At 35.3% G+C, this 18,112-nt stretch overlaps 1 protein-coding gene across 1 annotated transcript in view; it reads left to right on the top strand.

Annotated features, from left to right (window-relative positions):
- The window catches only part of Cmc1 (C-x(9)-C motif containing 1), a 55,452-nt gene that overhangs the window by 2,684 nt on the left and 34,656 nt on the right, over positions 1 to 18,112 (top strand). The gene's annotated exons all lie outside the window — the stretch shown is intronic.

An 18,112-nucleotide genomic window follows, 5' to 3' on the forward strand; every position in this document is an offset into this window, starting at 1 on the left:
CATAAGCAAAAAGAAAAAAGCCGGAAGTGGTGCTGTGGCTCAAGTGGTAGAGCGCTAGCCTTCAGCTGAAGAGCTGAGGGACAGCACCCAGGCCCCGAGTTCAAGCCCCATAACCGGACCCCAAAAAAAAAATCTACTTCTTAGAATGGCCATCCAAAAGCTATAGTAAAATTGTGCTGGTGTGGCTACTTTTCTAGTTCCCTTCTTTACTCTCCTCACATTTGTTGAGATCACCCCAGTGATCTATCTTGGTGAGGACAACGGACTGCAGCACCTTTTCAGGCTTCTTCACAGGAAACCAGACTCTGTCAACTCTAGTTTTGAGACTATGTCAATATTGTTCACATATGAGGAGCATTCCTATTCCTTTGCATGCCTCCTGCCCTTAGTACTTTCTGTTGACTCATCATTGTGTGATGATAATTTCTCTTCCTTATTAAATAGCTTATTATAATCTCTTCAGTTTTGAAATCCACTTATAAATTAATCATTTTAGACAAGAAATCTTTGTATGGTCCTTTTTTTTTTTTAACCATGAATTAGTTGTTTAATCAGAGCCCTTTCCTTCAATCCTCACCCCTGGTGTCAGGAGAAATTAACCCATTGGCACCTATAGACAGGATGCAGTGCCACATCTGGCATTGCAGGTGTCATACTAATAGTCTCAAGAGGCAATCTTCTGCATAACTCATAGAACTTAAAAAAAATATCCTGATCCACATGAAGTAGGATAAACTTAAAAATGGACATAAAGTTTTTGAGTTAACTTTTCATTACTTGAAAAACGTACTTGTTACCGATCTCTTACTCTAAAGCTGCATGTTGCATTTATTCTGTTAATAAACTATCTAATACCTAGAGAAAAACAAGATGATTAAGATATCATTATTCTAATACAGAGTGAAAAAAAGCATATTTCATTAGAAATATATGTTTTCCTGATAGGATTCAGTTGAAAATAAAAAAATAATTGTATGGCTTTGCATTTCAGAGCTGCCTTTGCTTACTTTTAAACAGTGCAAATTTGCTTTCATAATGAAAGAGTAAAATCTAACTTAAAAATACTTGTTTATATTGTGCCACTCTTCTCTTGTGATGGTGCAAAGGAAAATGTTTAATTTTCATATTTTTTATAAAATGTTGTTTAGCATATTGATGTGATTACTTTTCAAAAATATATCTAGAATAATCTGAAGACAAAAAGCATCTTCAAATGAGATTCATTTAGATTAGCTTAATTATAATTATTAGAATCCATGCTATTAAAATCATTTAATATTTTTGAATTATAGATTATCATGTCTTGATTTCATGGACCAGATGGTTCAGAATAGTATTTTAGAATGTAAAACTGATGGTTTTGTAAAATAATAATAAAACCTTAATATTTACCTTGTTTAATCATGTTAATTAGGAAAGAATATACATTAGTATTGTTCAGACAGCAGAAGAAAGCTGCATTTAAGCGGAATAACAAGGCATAATTTAGAACCAGGATGCTTTTTTTGGAAAACTGAGTATAGCCTTTGCTTCATTAAATTATTATAGGATTTTACATATAAACATTATGTATGGTAACTGTACAAATTACATATAGTTCTTGGGTAAAGATATAGGAATTTTAATAAGTGATCTGACTTAGTGCTAAATGCTTCAAACATGATTATGTAGCTTTTCTGTTTAATTTTTTTCATGTCATTTCAACCTAGCTGATCATAAGAATTAGGTCAGACTGCCAGCAACTTAGGTTTGTGAAGGGCAGGGAACAGCTTTTCCAGGGACAAAGAGAAATGAAATCACTTTCAGTGAAAGAAAGATGCCTCATTATAGTCACCAAACAGCAGTTATTGACAGCTACACTTCCTATTAACAAGGAGCATTTAACTAAGAGTTTGGCTGTTGGATCTTTGGACTTGATCTAATTTGGTAGCATTAATTAGTTTCTTTTGAGCACAGACACTTCGTACTCACAGCTATAGATTTGGAGGGCTAATTAGGATAGAAAATTGAACAGAATGGGGGTAAGGCATTAACCTTCAACCGTTACCAGCTGGGACACTGATAAAGACCACAGAGTCCAAATGCTCCCTATTGAAATGAAGAGTACTCTAATGAATATCAGTTTCAGCCAGGTTGCTATATTCTTACCAGTTCTTTCTTCATTATAATTTTTAACCACTTTCTATGATGCCTTCATTATCTGTACACTATTGGTTTTTACACTGATTTAGTCTAAGCTGCCCATTTCACTGAATGTTTAAACACAATTAAAGTTGGTTATAAGCAACAGATAACATTAAAAATGTTTCATTGTTATATACACTAGTACTTCAAGAATTTGACTTTTCAGTTACATGATTTTAATTCTGCAGCAACTTTGTTCAGGTTATAACAGAGCTGTTTCAATATAATAAAATGATGAGTTAGAAACTCGAAAATCTATTGGAGACCAAGTGGTGTTTGTAGTATTTTACAAGTCTAGTTTGACGATCTTTGTCTTTATAAAATATGCTTTTAAAAATCTGAGATATGTAAGCATGAAACATTTCTATTTGAAGAGAAAATTAGCTTACTATCTTTTTTTGCAACCTAATTTTTGATTTTATCAGTGAGGGGGCTTAATGTAGAGATTAGGTATGTAGAACATGAGCAATTCTGATATTACTGTTGTGGGCCAAGATGGTATCTTAGAATCAAAGGCAAAGTTACTGATTTAAATTAAACATTTTTCTTTGCAGTGAGGTTATAGACAGTGAATGGAGCCATTGGAATAAAATAGTGAAGTAGAGAGGTAGCCCTCAACACTGAGGACACAGAGAATGGAACTGATAGGTAAATCTTTGTAACTCTTCCTTTACTTTCCTCACTTCTCCAAAGCCAACCCAAAAGGCCCCTTCTGCCAATGGTGTTGATTCCATAATTGGTTTTTCTTGGATCTGAGAATTACCAAATTGTATTTTAGAGGGAAATTTCACAAATTGTGGAGCTTTCTTTGATTTCTGCCTTTTCCCAGCTGTTTCACTGCACCAGTTTAATGGTGTGTATTTTTTATGTTAGGGAGAATTTCTTAAATACAGTTTTGTCACATACAACTGTTAGAGTATTTGTTCTGGTATTATAAAATTCTCATTTGGAAATAGAGCTTCTGTAAGTAGAAGAGTCAATGAATTGTTGAGCTTTGAAAGAAAATCTTCGTATCTTCACTTATTATTTATTATTTTTTTGCAGTACTGGCTTTGACTTCAGAGCTTTGCATTAGCTAGGCAGGTACATTACCACTTGATCCATGTCCAGCCCTTTTATTTTCAAATAGGGTCTTACGTTTTTGTTCAAGTGCACCTAAACAATAGTATTCCTATGTAGTTGGAATGACCATCATCCACTATTGAGCCCCGATTTTTATTGGTTGATGAGATGGGATCTTGTCAAACTTTTTGCCTGGGCCTTTCTGCAACCACAATTTCCCAAACTCAGGCTTTCAAGTATCCAAGATTACATTGAGTCATCATAGCTAGCTAGATTTGGAAGGTTTTATGCTGGCTAGCCTAGAACTCACTATGTAGCCCATGCTGACTTTATAATCAAGAGCTTCTTACCTTAGCATCTCCAGTGCTGGGAATACAAATGTGTACTTACCACACTTGGATATTCTTTTCTTTTTTAAAGTGCACAGTATGTGACATTTATACAAAATCTCTATGTTGAATAATAATGTTCATTGAAAAGAAAAGAGGCTGCCTGCCCCCTCCCTCCCTCCCTCCTTCCCTCCCTTCCTTCTTTCCTTCTTTTCTGTGGCAGATCAAGATCAAAAAATATGTTGTCATCAAGGACAGTATGTGGCTTTCTTTTATCTAATTATATTGTCACTAACTCACTTCATTCCTTGAGTCTTTTTTTTTATATTATTTTAATGTTTGTGTCTGTGTTGCAGTCTTTTTGATTGTTTGGACGATAAGTGGGGTGTAGTTCTTAAGGAATTATGTAAACTACAGAGAAACATGGATGGATTATCTTGAGACAAATTCCTGCCTTCTATCATTCCATATAACTGAAGTATGCTACCTTTTACCGGATTCCAAAGAGAACCTGCCAAAAGTTTTTATTTATGCTTTTAAGTGTACAGTTATTATCATTTCAAAATTCCAGAGAAAAGCATAAACCATATTTGTTTGTTCAAAGAGTTTGGTCTCAGTGAATGAGTCTTACCAAATATGTAATGGTGAGAACATCCCCCAAATTTCAGCTAAGAGCCAGCTAAGAGCCAACCTTGTAAGCAGGCCTTTTAAAAGATAATAGCAGTGTCATGACTGTTATATTAATACTTTTCTGTACATGTATATATAAGAAGGATTAACTAGCACTGGGCACTGGTGGCTCATACCTATAATCCTAGTTCTTCAAGGGAGTTGGATCTAAGGATCATGGTTCAAAAGTAGGTCATGTAAGAAAGTCTATGAGACTCTTATCACCAATTAATCACCAAAAAGCCAGAGGTGAAGCTGTAGCTCAAGTGGTAGAGAACTAGCTTTGAGAAAACAAGCTTAGGAATAGTGCCCAGGCCCTGAGTTTAAGCCCCAGCTGCCAGCAGAGTTGGAGGGGTTGAAATATTCTCACAGGAATGTAAATCTCATATTGCCAAAGCTGTATTTTATCTTGAAAGAGTAGTTAGGTGTCCTCCAGACTGCCTCCTCGCAGTCATATCTGAATTAACAGTAACTGATCTGAGCAGCCGAACAAGGCCTTGTATTTTGAGGGCTAGGGATGTAGCTCAGTGGTACTTTGCTTGCCTAGGATACACAAGACTTAGTTTTTGATTCTCCAGCTTTGCTAAAATGAAAAGGATTTTGAATTTCTAGAGGTCATGATCCTAGAATCCAGAAGTTGACTGAGATTTCTGGAGGAACTTAGAATAGGGGCAGTGTGGGCTGAGAAGTTTGGAATGAGGTGTGGCTTTAGTTGGAATAGATTGGTTCCAAGGAAACCTTTTTTGCAGTAGAGATCTGACCTCTGGCTGAACTGGAAGCATGCACAGGGGCTCTGCCAACAGCATGTTTATGGATGCTATGGAGATCATCACTTGTGGAGAATCTAGTGTACTTGTGATTTGGAATGGTTGGAGAATTAGGTAGGTCATACTGCAGGGTTACAAGCCATCCAAGCAGGTTGCAACCCTGCTTCTATAGTTCCCCACATGCTAGTGCCGTGCCTGCTTATACATCTGTGAAGCTATGCTTGTTTCATTTTGTCCGGGGTTTCAGGTGACTCAATCTGGGCCATCACATCCTACATTTTCTGTGTACTTGCTAGCCTATAAGGATTGTCCTTTAAAGATGCTGCAGGAAATTGGGGGCATTGACTGTAGCTCTCAGGTTTGCAATGGGTATGACCCAAGGCTGAATTGTTTTCTGGTTACAGGTGGGTATGCCTTTTGGAGCTTGTAAAACAGAGGAGTCTGGGAGTCTACTATAAAAAAAACTGCATTATTTTTAAAACAAATGAACAAAGTACATGGTAGTATTCATTCACTGATGGAGCAGTTCTTACATTTGTTTACCCATACCCTATTTTCAGACTTAAAGGCTTATTGTGATTGCCTTACACAGTTAGACATAAATACTTTTGAAGAAAATGAAGAAAAAACGTGTTTTTTTTCTCTCAGAGCAACATGCAGAATATTACAGATTTCCAAAATACATAAATTGTTTTAATACCAGATATTTAAACAAGAAAATTAGCAGGGAATTTTGTTAGGGTAGATGAATATAATATTCTAAATAACTAATTTATGCAACTCATCCTTGAAGATATAATTGTGAAAAGTCTACAATTGAACAGAAAAAGATTCTCATGACTTGAAACTTAAAAATGTTGATAAAATGAGTAAACATAAAATAAGATTTAACTTCGATGGTAGTACCTCATTAACAAGTTACTGTTATCCTAGTGTTCCTAAACATCAACTTTCAATTATTTTCTTATAATAGCCCTAAATCCTTCATCTTATGAGAAGTTAATCCAAAATTACTTATAGTCTTTAAACAGTTCCATGCCTCTGTATTAAAAAGTTGAGTGCAAATCACATTTTGTTTAAGCTACCTGATGATCTTCAGTTGTAATTACATTCTTTCTAGGTAATCAGAGCCTGACACTAGTAAATTTTTTTATAAATGCACAAAATAATTATTTTTTGTCAGAAATATGTTCCAGTCAGGATCTTGTCTTAGCTACTAGAAAAATAATGAAATAAGCAGTTCGATTTGTATCTTACTTTGGAATATATTGCCTGAGAGATAGCCACTTTTTTTTGGGGGGGGACCAGTTGTGGGGCCTGAACTCTGGACCTGGGCGCTGTACCTCAGCTCTTCAGCTCAAGGCTAGCACTCTACCACTTGAGCCACAATGCCACTTCCGGCTTTTTTCTTTTTGCTTATGTGGTGCTGAGGAATCGAACCCAGGGCCTCATGCATGCAAGGCAAGCACTCTACCACTGAGCCTCCTTCCCAGCCCTAGATAACCATTTATAAAAATGGCCTTTTTGGGGGGGATGAAACAATTTGCTTGAGCTTTAAAGTCTAAAACAAATTTAAAACAGTGTTTTTCTTGTATTGAATTAGTTTTATTACATTGATAATCAGTATGTAAAAACTTGTGTTTATGAAGCAGAATTTAAATTAGAAGCTAAAACTACAGTTGTAACCAAGTATGTTCCATTTCCAATTTATTTTTGTAGTTTTCTTTTTTTTGGGAGGGGGCTTGCAAAGTATAAATTCTAAATCACATAAAGAAGTAGTGCTGGCTGTGAGCATACCATTGAAAGCCTATAATCCTAGTACACAGGAGATAGTGGCAAGAGGATCCTGAACTCAAAGCCATTGACATTCAAGGCCAGCCTAAGCTATGCAATGGGACCTTATGTCATAAAACAAAGAGCTAGGAATATGCACAGCAGAAGAGCATGCTCACTCTATTTACACAGCCTTGTCTTTGATCTTCAACATAAAATGAAAAAATTCCCCAAATAATAAATTAATTAAATAATAAATACTTATTTGCTCACATTGCCATTAATGTTATTCAACTGAGTAGAGAATGATTTTTTTTTTAAGATTCTGTCTCTGCTGGGTGCCAATGGCTCATGCCTGTAATCCTAGCTACTCAGGAGACTGAAATCTTAGGATTATGGTTCTAAGCCAGCCGGGACAAGGAAAGTTCATGAGACTCTTATCTCCAATAAATCACCAGAAAACTGGAAGTGGAGCTGTGACTCAAGTGATACACTGTGTTCCTGGAGCTGAAGAGCTGAGGGATAGTGCCCAGGCCCAGAGTTCAAGCCCCATGACTGATACACACACACAAAACAAGATTCTGTCTCTAGTTGTACAAAGGGTTTGCCATTCAACAAATAAGGTCATAATTATAATGCTTCTTGATTGCTATTATCCCTTGAGATGATAATTATTTTCTGAGTCTATAAACAAATTTATCTAGTATCTTCAATTTTCTTTGTGCTAGCATGTGATAATATTTTTTGTATATGCACATATACAACTCAGGGCCTGTGCTTTGGGCTTTCCCGTTTTGCTTATAGTGGTTGCTCTACCAATTAAGCCAGACCTCCAGTCAAGCATTTTTGCTGTTTAATTGGAGATGGAGTCTTGTGGGCTTTTATGCCCAGGCTGGCTTCAAACCAAGATTCTTAGGTCTTAGCCTCTTTATACTAGGATAACAGTCATGAGCCACTGCTACCCAGATATTTGCATATATTTTAGCATTAGTCAAGTATGATATCCCAAATTTGTATTTTTCCAAAGCACATAAATAATTATCAGATTCATTAGAATAGACCTTTAGGGTTATATGGTAAAGAGTACTAAAAAAAATTTCCATCATTTCCTGCTTGTCACTTTTCATAATATGAACTGTAAGAAAAAAGGTTAAAATAAGCTTTATAAGTAAATATAAGTGCTATGGAGAATTGGGTAAGGGCAGTGGGAGTCCTACTATTGGAATGGGGCTGCCTTTTTCATAGATAATTTTAATAATTTCTCATTGAGAAAATTACATTTGGATAAAATTCTACAAGGAGATGGAAGAACAAGATATATTCCTGAGAAGAATAGTTTGAAGAGAAGTAATAGCACATGCAAAGATCTTAAGGCATTAGGTTAAATGATAAATTCAAAGAAGAGCAGAAAGGTTGTTAGTATAGAATAAATGAGGGATTGAGTAAAAATGGAAGAATTAATCAAAAGGATTGGAGACAAAGGTAGTTTAAAATCCTGTTGGTACTAAGGACCTGTTTGTCCTGAGGAGAGAAATGGAAAGACAAAGATAACTAACAGTGGAGTGTTAGATGGTTTGATTTAATTTAACAGTACGCATTGCTGAGAAAAGAAATTCTGGTCCGGGGCAGGGTCAAGGACACCAATATGGATGTGATTGAGATAACCCACATTATGGATGATGTCAGTTGGAAAGGTTGTAGCAGTGGATATGGCTAGAATGTGCACATACCAGTTATATTTTTAAACTAGAGGGAATAGAGAAAGGAATGGCTTCCTTTTATTTCTTCTAAGTGAAAATATGGGAGTTATGGTTAACATAGATTTGTTAATTCAACAAGCCTATACTCTGTGGTATAGGGTGCTAGTTTAATCAAGAGGGCATTTTATTCCATTAATGTAGCAGAGCTGCTGTTAGAGTTCAGGTATCTTAATACTTCAGTATAGTGTGCTTTCCATTATAGCAAAACATTTGACAATATGGCTACCTAGCACATTGAATGGGATCAATCAGACAGTGTGCCATTAGATCAGTTAGTTTTGTCTGCCATGAGGAGTGGATGTGTCAAATTATGCTGTATTTTGCCTTTCTATTTCTGGCTTGTGTGCTAGTTTACTTTTTCTTTTTTTTTGGTTGGTCATGGGGTTTGAACTCTGGACCTAGGCTCTGTCCCTGAGCTCTTCAGCTCAGGCTAGTGCTCTACCACTTGAGCCATTGCTCAGATCAAAACTTCTTGTTTTCTGATGGTTAATTGGAGATAAGAGTCTCACAGACTTTTGTGCCTGGGCTGACTTTGAGCTGTGATCCTCAGATCTCAGCTTTCTTAGTAGCTAGGATTACAGATGTGAGCCACCAGCGCCTGGCTATTTTTTAATTTTTGAGTTATGTTGCTGCATGATATTTATACAAATTTAACAAGATATAGAAGTTACTGTCTTCCTGTAGTTTAACAATTTTTAAATTTTTATTCCATTGTTTCTTTGTCTTTAACCTAACATTACAAATTACAACACATTTAAAATTAATTCATCCAAATAAAATGAAATCAGTATGTTGAAAAGAAAACCAGCATTCCCATGTTTATTTTCAGACTGTTCACAATAGCCAAGAAATAACCTTAGGTGTCCATCAGCTGTTAAATATATAAAGATCCTGTAGTGTACATATACACCATGGAATACTATTTGGCCATAAACAAAAATGAAATCTTGTCACTGCATTGTTGGAATAGCAATCATTGTGTTATGTGAAATAAACCAGGCACAGAAAGCAAGAACCACCACATGTGTGTAATCACATAGGTGTAATGTCATATAAGGCATTGTTCTTATATAAAGAAATTTAGAATAAAGTGATAAAATGTTTGTCACCAGAGGCTAGGGAATCTAGTATTGAGGGAGGGATGGGGATAAGGTTCATGAGTGAGTATAAAGATTACAGTTGGGTAGGAACAAGAAGTTCTGGTGTAACAATGTGTAAATTTCAGAAAGGTATAAGAAAGGATTTTGAAAGTATCATTCAGAAGCAGTAAGTTTTTGAAGAAGCAGATATGTTTAATGTGATTTAAACATTATATATATTATATCAAAACATGATGTTAAGCCATTAAAATGTACAATTTTGATGTTCTCCATACTAGTAAAAAACAAATTTAATGAAATATATATTCATACCCACACATTAACATAGTAACTTGAGTTCTGTGTTGAGCTATTTATTTTATAGTTTATACTTAAAAATTACTGTAATTCTTTGATGCTTCATTTTTTTCTAAAATTGATTTAAAAATTTTTTATTACTGAAAATATTATGAGGTATCACCATATAAAATCTGGTAACTTACAGTTAATTTTACAGAGACTCATTAAGAAATGCGAATATGCTCAAATGCTTTAACAAAAAGTATGATTGGGGCTAGGATATAGCTAAGTATATATATGCATTGCATATGTTAGAGCCTTTGATTCCCATTCTCTCTCTCTCTCTCTCCCCCTCTTTCTCTCTTTCTCTCTCTCACACACACACGCCATGATTATATATAATACATATAGTATAATCCTAATTATAATGAAATGGTGATTGTATTATACACATTTATGTAGGAAAAAGAAATATATCCACAGTTTAATATAGTCAAGATTTTTTTATTTTGTTAGTAGCTTGAACTCTGGGCCTGGACACTGTCCCTCAGTTCTTCAGCTCAAGGTCAGTGCTCTACCACTTACACTACAGCGGCACTTCCAACAGTTTAATATAAATGTCTGGTAAAAGGAAAGGTGAAGTATAGATTACTTTTGTTCTATGTAAGTTTTTCATAGTCCTCAGGATTAAAACCTAGTACTTTCTTTAAACAAACTTTTGTACCTTCATGGACAAATTATAAGCGTAAACTTGAGGAATTGTGACAGTCAATATTAGGGTCAAGAAATAGCTGTTATTAGAAGCCAGACGTATTGTGCTCCCTCAAATCTCTATTCTTTTCCTTCTTACCAAAAGTCATCACAAGTTTGACTGCAACCATAGATTCATTCCCTTGTTTTAAAAAATAAGTTGGATTCCAGGCTTTGCTTTTTTGTGTCTGGTTGTTTTTACTTCCATGTGCTTCTTCACTTTTACTGCTATATAGTACAATTGTATGAAAATACCATAATTTGTTTAGTATGGTGGACATTTAGATTATCTCTATTTTTTTTTTTTTTGGTCCGGTCGTGGGGCCTGAACTCTGGGCCTGGGCGCTGCCCCTCAGCTCTTCAGCTCAAGGCTAGCACTCTGCCACTTGAGCCACAGCACCACTCCAGCTTTTTTCTTTTTGCTTATGTGGTGCTGAGGAATCGAACCCAGGGCCTCAGGCATGCAAGGCAAGCGCTCTACCACTGAGCCATCTTCCCAGCCCAGATTATCTCTATTTTTTTTACAAATAATGCCAATACAGATATTCTTGTTCATGTTCTTTGGTATTCAAACTTAATACATTGCTGTTGAATAGAACCAACAGAAATTGGATTTTCTGGGCCATAAGATATGTGTGATTTCAACTTCAGCAGATAATGTTAAGTAGTTTTTCTCACTGCTTAGAATGTACCTTTTTTTTTTAAAAGAATATAGGAAGAAGAAAGTGAGTAATGAGCATATATTCTTTTAGAAAACCATAAAGGATCAGATATTTTATAATAAGTGTACTAATGTAATAAAAGTAAAATATTGTTTGTATCATATATCTAATTGAAAGATCACAAACAGAAAAAATATATTTGAAATATATGTGACAAAGATTTTATATTCTTGTTGTCTAAAGGCTCTTACTATCAGAAAACAATGATTTCAAGAGAAATCATTATAGAAGTTAACTTCAAGATAACAGATGTTAGAATTAGCAGACAAAGATTTTAAAGCAGTTGTTACAGTGGCTTAGGAATGAAATGAAAATATCCTCACAGTGAATAAAAAGATAGGAAGTATTAACAGAGAATTTGAAACAGTAAAAAAATGGTCCAGATGGATATTTGATGTAAAAATTAAAGCATGAAAATGATAAGAATAATGAACTTAAGATTCAGATTATTTAAAGAAGAGAGAGTGAATTTTAAAAAATGAACAGTGTCTTTTAGGTAACAAGGCCAACCTATAACTTGGTATACCTATCTTGTAGTAGCTAATTTTGAAAATAACCCAGTTTTTTTTTTTTTTTGAAGAAGAGGACTTGTACTCATGCAGTGGATTACTGCTTTGTACTTGAAGAAAATCTCTTTTTTACACAACAGCAGAGATGAATTTCAAAATTATTTTACTTAATGAAATGTAAATAGAAATACAGGAGAACATACTCTCGAACAATCAAATGATCTAAATTAGGAAAAACAGCTTCAAACTATGGTTGTATTGGAAAGGACATCAAAGGAACTTCGAGAATGATTTTGTTGCTCTACATTTTGTTGGTGGTTGGTATTGTATTAGAGTATAATTTTGTTTTCCCATATTGTCTATGTAAAATCATTTCATTGTTATATCACTATTACTGTATTAAAATTGTAATCAGCTATTTAACTCCAGTCATATATACAAAGTAGTTGTAAGAAAATATATAATGTATAATGTTGACAGGGTTCTGGAGAAACAGGTTTTTACATTATTATAGGAATATAAATTATAAATTAGTACAATATTTTAAGAAGTTTATGAGTTTAAAAATTAATAAAAATTGGGCTGGGAAGATGACTCAGTAGTAGCATGCTTGCCTTGCATGCATGAGCCCCTGGGTTCCATTCCTTAGCACCATATAAGGAGAAAAAGCCAGAAGTAGTACTGTGGCTCAAGTGGGAGAGCACTGGCCTTGAGCTGAAGAGCTGAGGGATAGTACCCAGCCCCAGAGTTCAGGCCCCACAACCAAAAACAAAAAAATTAAAACTTAATAAAAATTCAGTTTTTGCTGGTTAGAATTTTATCTTAAGGCAGTTATCAGGGATGTACAATATTGTGTTGAAAGGTAATCAGCATAGAATCATATGTAAAGACATTATCAATTTTTTAGATGTTAAGAGTGATTGTTTATAAAAGTTAAGGGATAGTCATGGGAATTTGTAATAATACTGTGATTTACTGTGATTGGTTGTGAGAGACTAGTCACAGTATGTTTTCATTCAGGACTTGGCAAATACAGATTGATAGTCAAATCTGGTCTGCTACCATCTATGAATAAAGTTTTGGAATAAGATATACTTATTTATTTCTACAATGTCTTTGGCTTCTTTCATGCTTCACTGGTGGATTTGAGGATTTGCAGCAGACTAGATGGCCTACAAAATCCAAAATATTTATTGTATGACTCTTCACTGAAAAAAAATTTCTGATTCATGGGTTAAAGTAATTTAAAAATTAAAAATACAGAAAGATAATCTTAGCTGGAATCTGAGGATTGTGGTTCAAAGCTAGCATGGGCAGGAAGGTCTGTGAGATTCTTACCTCCATAAAAACAAAAGAGCCAGAAATGGAACTGTGACTCAAGATGTAGAGCACTATGCTTGAGCAAAAGAAGCTCAGGGACAGAGCCCAGGCCCTGAGTTCATGCCTCAGATGCGTGTTCCCTCCCCCACTCCAGGAAGAGATTATTAAAATTAATAGTAATTATGAATGCTCATATCCCAACTCTGACTGAAAGAGAATCCTTATTTTCATGTAGTTCACCTATAGCAGGGGAGATAGTTATCAGTAAATGGTTCAAATTATGATTTAATACTGTGAAGAAAGAATGCTAATAGGAAATGCTAAAAGCAGTCATTACTAAGCATTGGTAGTAGTGATGGTTTTAAAATAATCCTTTCCTAAGGTTTTTAGAAAGATTTTTAGATTTATCAGTTGTTTTTCATTGGAAAAAGGTAATGAAGACCATGTAGATGAGTTGATATTTGTGTCTTCAGAAAAATTTAAAACTTTCAATGCTCTTGGTTTACAGAATGAAATATAGAATTTACTAAACAAAATTTAATAGCATTGTTATTATATATTTATTTCATGCCTGCCCCCTGTGCAATAGAATGGGAAGTGCTGAAGTCTTAGTGGACATCTGAAACTTGCTTCTAAGTATCTCTCAGGTCCAACAGAGACAAACCATGTACATAAAATAGAAATACACCATAGAAAACAATTTCTAATAAAACATTTAGATACTAGTTTAAATAAAAGCCAGTGAGTTTTGATTTTGGCAGGTGATGCTGTGTGTTGTTCTGAGTAGCATAGGACTATCACCAGAACCTTAAGACCTAATTAATGATTTGACAAAAGAATCCTGATACAACATTTCAGATTGTAGATTTAATCTCTACATCCCATGCTCACATGTTCCAGAGGTGAGAGTGGCCATAGTTTTTGGGAAAGATTCCAAAGACTACAATCAAGGCTGATTTGGGGTACCTTAAAAACCTGAAACACTTCGACTGCTTAATAGAAATCAAAAGTCTGTCCTTTCTTCCTCTTTCTCTTCCTCTCCTATCTTTCTCCCTTCCCAGGAAAAGACTTTTAAATTAATTAATTTTTATTTTATTTTTTTGTCAGTTGCAGGGCTCGAACTCTGGGCTTTGGAGCTGCTCCTCAGCTCTTCAAGCTCAAGGCCAGTGCTTAAGCACTTGAGCCACAGAATCACTTCTGGTTTTCTGGAGGTTAATTGGAAAGAAGAGTTATGGACTTTCCTGCCCAGGCTGGCTTTGAACTGTTACCCTCAGATCTCAGCCTCCCAAGTAGCTAGGATTACAGGCGCTGCAATTTTTTTTTAATTATAGAGGTGATGTAAATAGGGGTACAGTTACATTAGTAAAATAACATTTCTTTTCCAACAGTGTTACCCTTTCCCTTGTTTTCTCCTGCTTTCTCTCCTCTCACCACCCCCTGACCCCAGTTGTAAAGTTCATTTTCAACATAGTATCTAGTGAGTATCACTGTTGTATTAGTTCACCCTTTGTTCCACAGTTTCTGTGATTCTGTTCCCTTCCCCAAAGTAGATAAATTTAGGGTACCGAAATCAGAAACAGTGACCATGGGGTCACTGTTTTTTCACCAGAGGTGAAAAAAAGAATGCAAGACAAAACAAACACTACACTAAAAAAAAGAAACAACCACCACAAAAAACCCCTTGTTTCCCTATCTTGTAATTCATTTTGATTAGCATCATTTTACATGTTCATATGTACATAGCTGTTTAGCTATTCCGATCCTCTGCTAGAACTATCTTAGACATATACTAATTATTACAAATGAGGGGAACCCTGAAGCCTATGTTTCTTTGGATCTGGCTTATTTCACTTAATATGATTTTAGGAAAGATTGAAGAGAGATAAATGTTCTAACAGTTACAAGACAGATTGACATGTTTTCTTTCTAAATTTTAGCCCTTTGTATATTCCTTTAAAACTAGGTCTCGGGTTTATTAACAGGAATGAACAATCATACTTGTTCATCAGAGCTAAGGGCCATTCCTATCTCAGATGCTGTGGTGAAACTCCTGGCATTTGTGAAAGTGGTAGGTTGCTCTGTGAGGAAGATCGCGATCTGCAAGGTAACACTTCTACAGAATTAGTTGCTGCATGTTTTTGTTTTTATTTTCCTTTTTATAGGTGTCTGTGTGTACTGTTCCTTATCCTTTTCTAGAGAAATTGATTTTCAGATTTTTAAAGTTAAAGAAAAAGCTGTCTTTGGTCTAAGAATGGCTAGCTAAGTAGCTAACCATTAACTTATAGTAGTCCTTCCTTATTCCTGGTGTCACTTTCTAAGGTTACCAGCAGTTAACCACATAATGTCATGGTATCATAGTGCTTATATTCAAGTAATCCTTTTAATATTAATTACAAGTGCAAAAAATAGAGAAAGGATGTATGTGAGGATGTGTGTGGGGTCGGGGGGCAAGTTCTGAGGTCTGAACTCAAGGCCTGTGCTCGCTGGTCAAATGCTCTACCTCATGAGCCCAGTTGCTCGCTGGTCTAGTGCTCTACCTCTTGAGCTCAATTGCTTTTTGTTATTTTTTAAAAAGGTCTCACTTTTTTTTTTCTATTTTGTCTGGTCTGTAATCCACTTATTTATGCTTTCTTCAGGGCTGGGATGCAAGGTGTGTACTACCACATGAGACTTATTGGTTGAGATGGAGTGGGGTTTTTGTGATAACTTTAAGACTTAAGTTATTAAAACTGAAAAATGCATAGCAGATTTAACTCTTACTGTATGTTATTAGATATATTTCATCATTTTAACAATCTCTATTGGCTGAGAAAATCCTATATGACTTGATCTAGTAGTCCTGTATAATTTATATGTCCCAGTATATTTTAGATCTAGCTTCTATATTAGTGAAAATATGTACTGTTTGTCTCTCTGATCTTGTCTTACCTCAACATGATTTGTTCTAGGTCCATCCACCACATATTTTATGCCAACTTCTGAAAATGAGAATATGAAGATTTGTGTAAATACACTTTGTGTTCTAGTGTGAGCTAAAAATTGACCTGATCTCTTATTTTGCTATCAGGAAATCATAATATGATTGGCCTATGTGTGAATTTATAAAGGGACTCTTTAATTTCGTTAGTGTCTCATGATTTTCAGTTTATTCACTGACTCAAGAATTAAGGTATAATACAGATTCTTTTATTTCTTTCCATATCTTTCAGGTTAAATGTATTCAGATGATGAAACTCAAATTGTCCTTATGGTAGAACTTACTCTGTCCACATGACTGAAGGCCATTAGGTTTTCATCTTCATTCCCGAGTGATGTGTTGTGGAAAACTGACTAGTCAAAGGAACAGTATTTCTTCTAAAGCAGACAGAAGAGTCCCTGTAGACTTTGCCTGTTTTATCCATTTTAAAGTTATAGTCAAGCCGGGTGATGGTGGCTCACGCCTGTAAACAGGAGGCTGAGATCTGAGGATCACTTTTCAAAGCCAGCCCAAGGCAGGAAAGTTTATGAGACTTTTATCTCCAATAAACCATCAGAAAACCAGAACTGGCGCTATGGCTCATGTCGTGGAACATTTACCTTGAGCTGAAGACCTGAGGGGCAGTGGCCAGGCTGAGTTCAAGCCCCACAACCCACCAAAAAAAAAAAAAAATTACATAGTCCCTCGAGTACATTTTTCTGTATAAGCTCTAAGTTTTAGTTTTTTTTGTTATTGTTGTTGCTATAATTTCCTATATAAATTCTAAGTTTTAGTTGTTTTCTTATTCTTTCTCTTGTTATTTGTATATAGGGTTTTTTAGTTGTTTTTATTTCTTGTCCTTCTCTTATTTTCATTATGAATCCTGTTCCAGATACTCATGCCAGCCTTCATATTCTTTTCCCATGGGCCAAAGATTCTGAGCAGCATCTTAGGAAATGATGAATACAAGTATGCTCTTAGAAACTTAAATCTTAACGTCTTTTTATCTTACAAACTATAAGACTACTTCTTTTACTGACTGTATAACACATATGTTCCATCAGTTCATTCATTAGTTCTCCCAGTTTCACATTTAGATACTAAAGCAAGTGAGCAGAAGTTGATTTTTTGATCATTTTAGGGACCTGACTATACTGGACACAATGTAAATAATGTATAAGCTTAGTGAAGAGAGTCTTTGTGGTGTGGAGAAACTAAGATGATAGTCTGTTGATGAACACAGAACATAAAGAGGAATTGGTGGCCTTCCCTTCAAGAAACGAAAGACTTTTGTGATAACTCCATATATACATCTAAAAATGTTTATCGGTTGAGTTGTAACTTCGTTCTTATCAATGAGTGCACATTGTAGAATGTATGTGTATGTACATACATACACAGGTAGAATTATGTGAGTCTCCAAAAATACCACTTGCAAGTCTTATGTTGGCACATGCCTACAATCACAGCACATAGGAAGTTAAGGCAGGAGGATACTGAATTGGAGGCCAGCCTGGGATATGTAAGTGAGTTAAAAGCTAAAGTAATTCTGTCTCAAAGAATTCAAGGGCTGGGCATGTATGTAGCTCAGTGGTAGACTCCTTTTTTTTTTTTTTTTGTCTTGTCTCATGGGGCTTGAACTCTGGGCCTGGGCACTGTCCTTCAGCTCTTCAGCTCAAGGCTAGATCTCTATCTCTTGAGTCACTGCACCACTTCTGGTTTTCTGAGTGGTTTATTGGAGATACGAATCTCATAGGCATGTAAAGTTCGTTTTCGACATAACGACTTGTACATATCATTGTTGCAATGGGTTCACCTGTATCCCTATTTAAACGATTTGTTTTTCCCCTTCCCCTCCACAAATTATACCAACATCAAATACAGTGAAAGCAGGGATTATACTGTGGGGGAGGGACAAACAAAGCAACAAAG

This window comes from Dipodomys ordii, unplaced genomic scaffold, assembly GCF_000151885.1.
Source record: "Dipodomys ordii isolate 6190 unplaced genomic scaffold, Dord_2.0 Scaffold110, whole genome shotgun sequence".
Lineage (NCBI taxonomy): Eukaryota > Metazoa > Chordata > Mammalia > Rodentia > Heteromyidae > Dipodomys > Dipodomys ordii.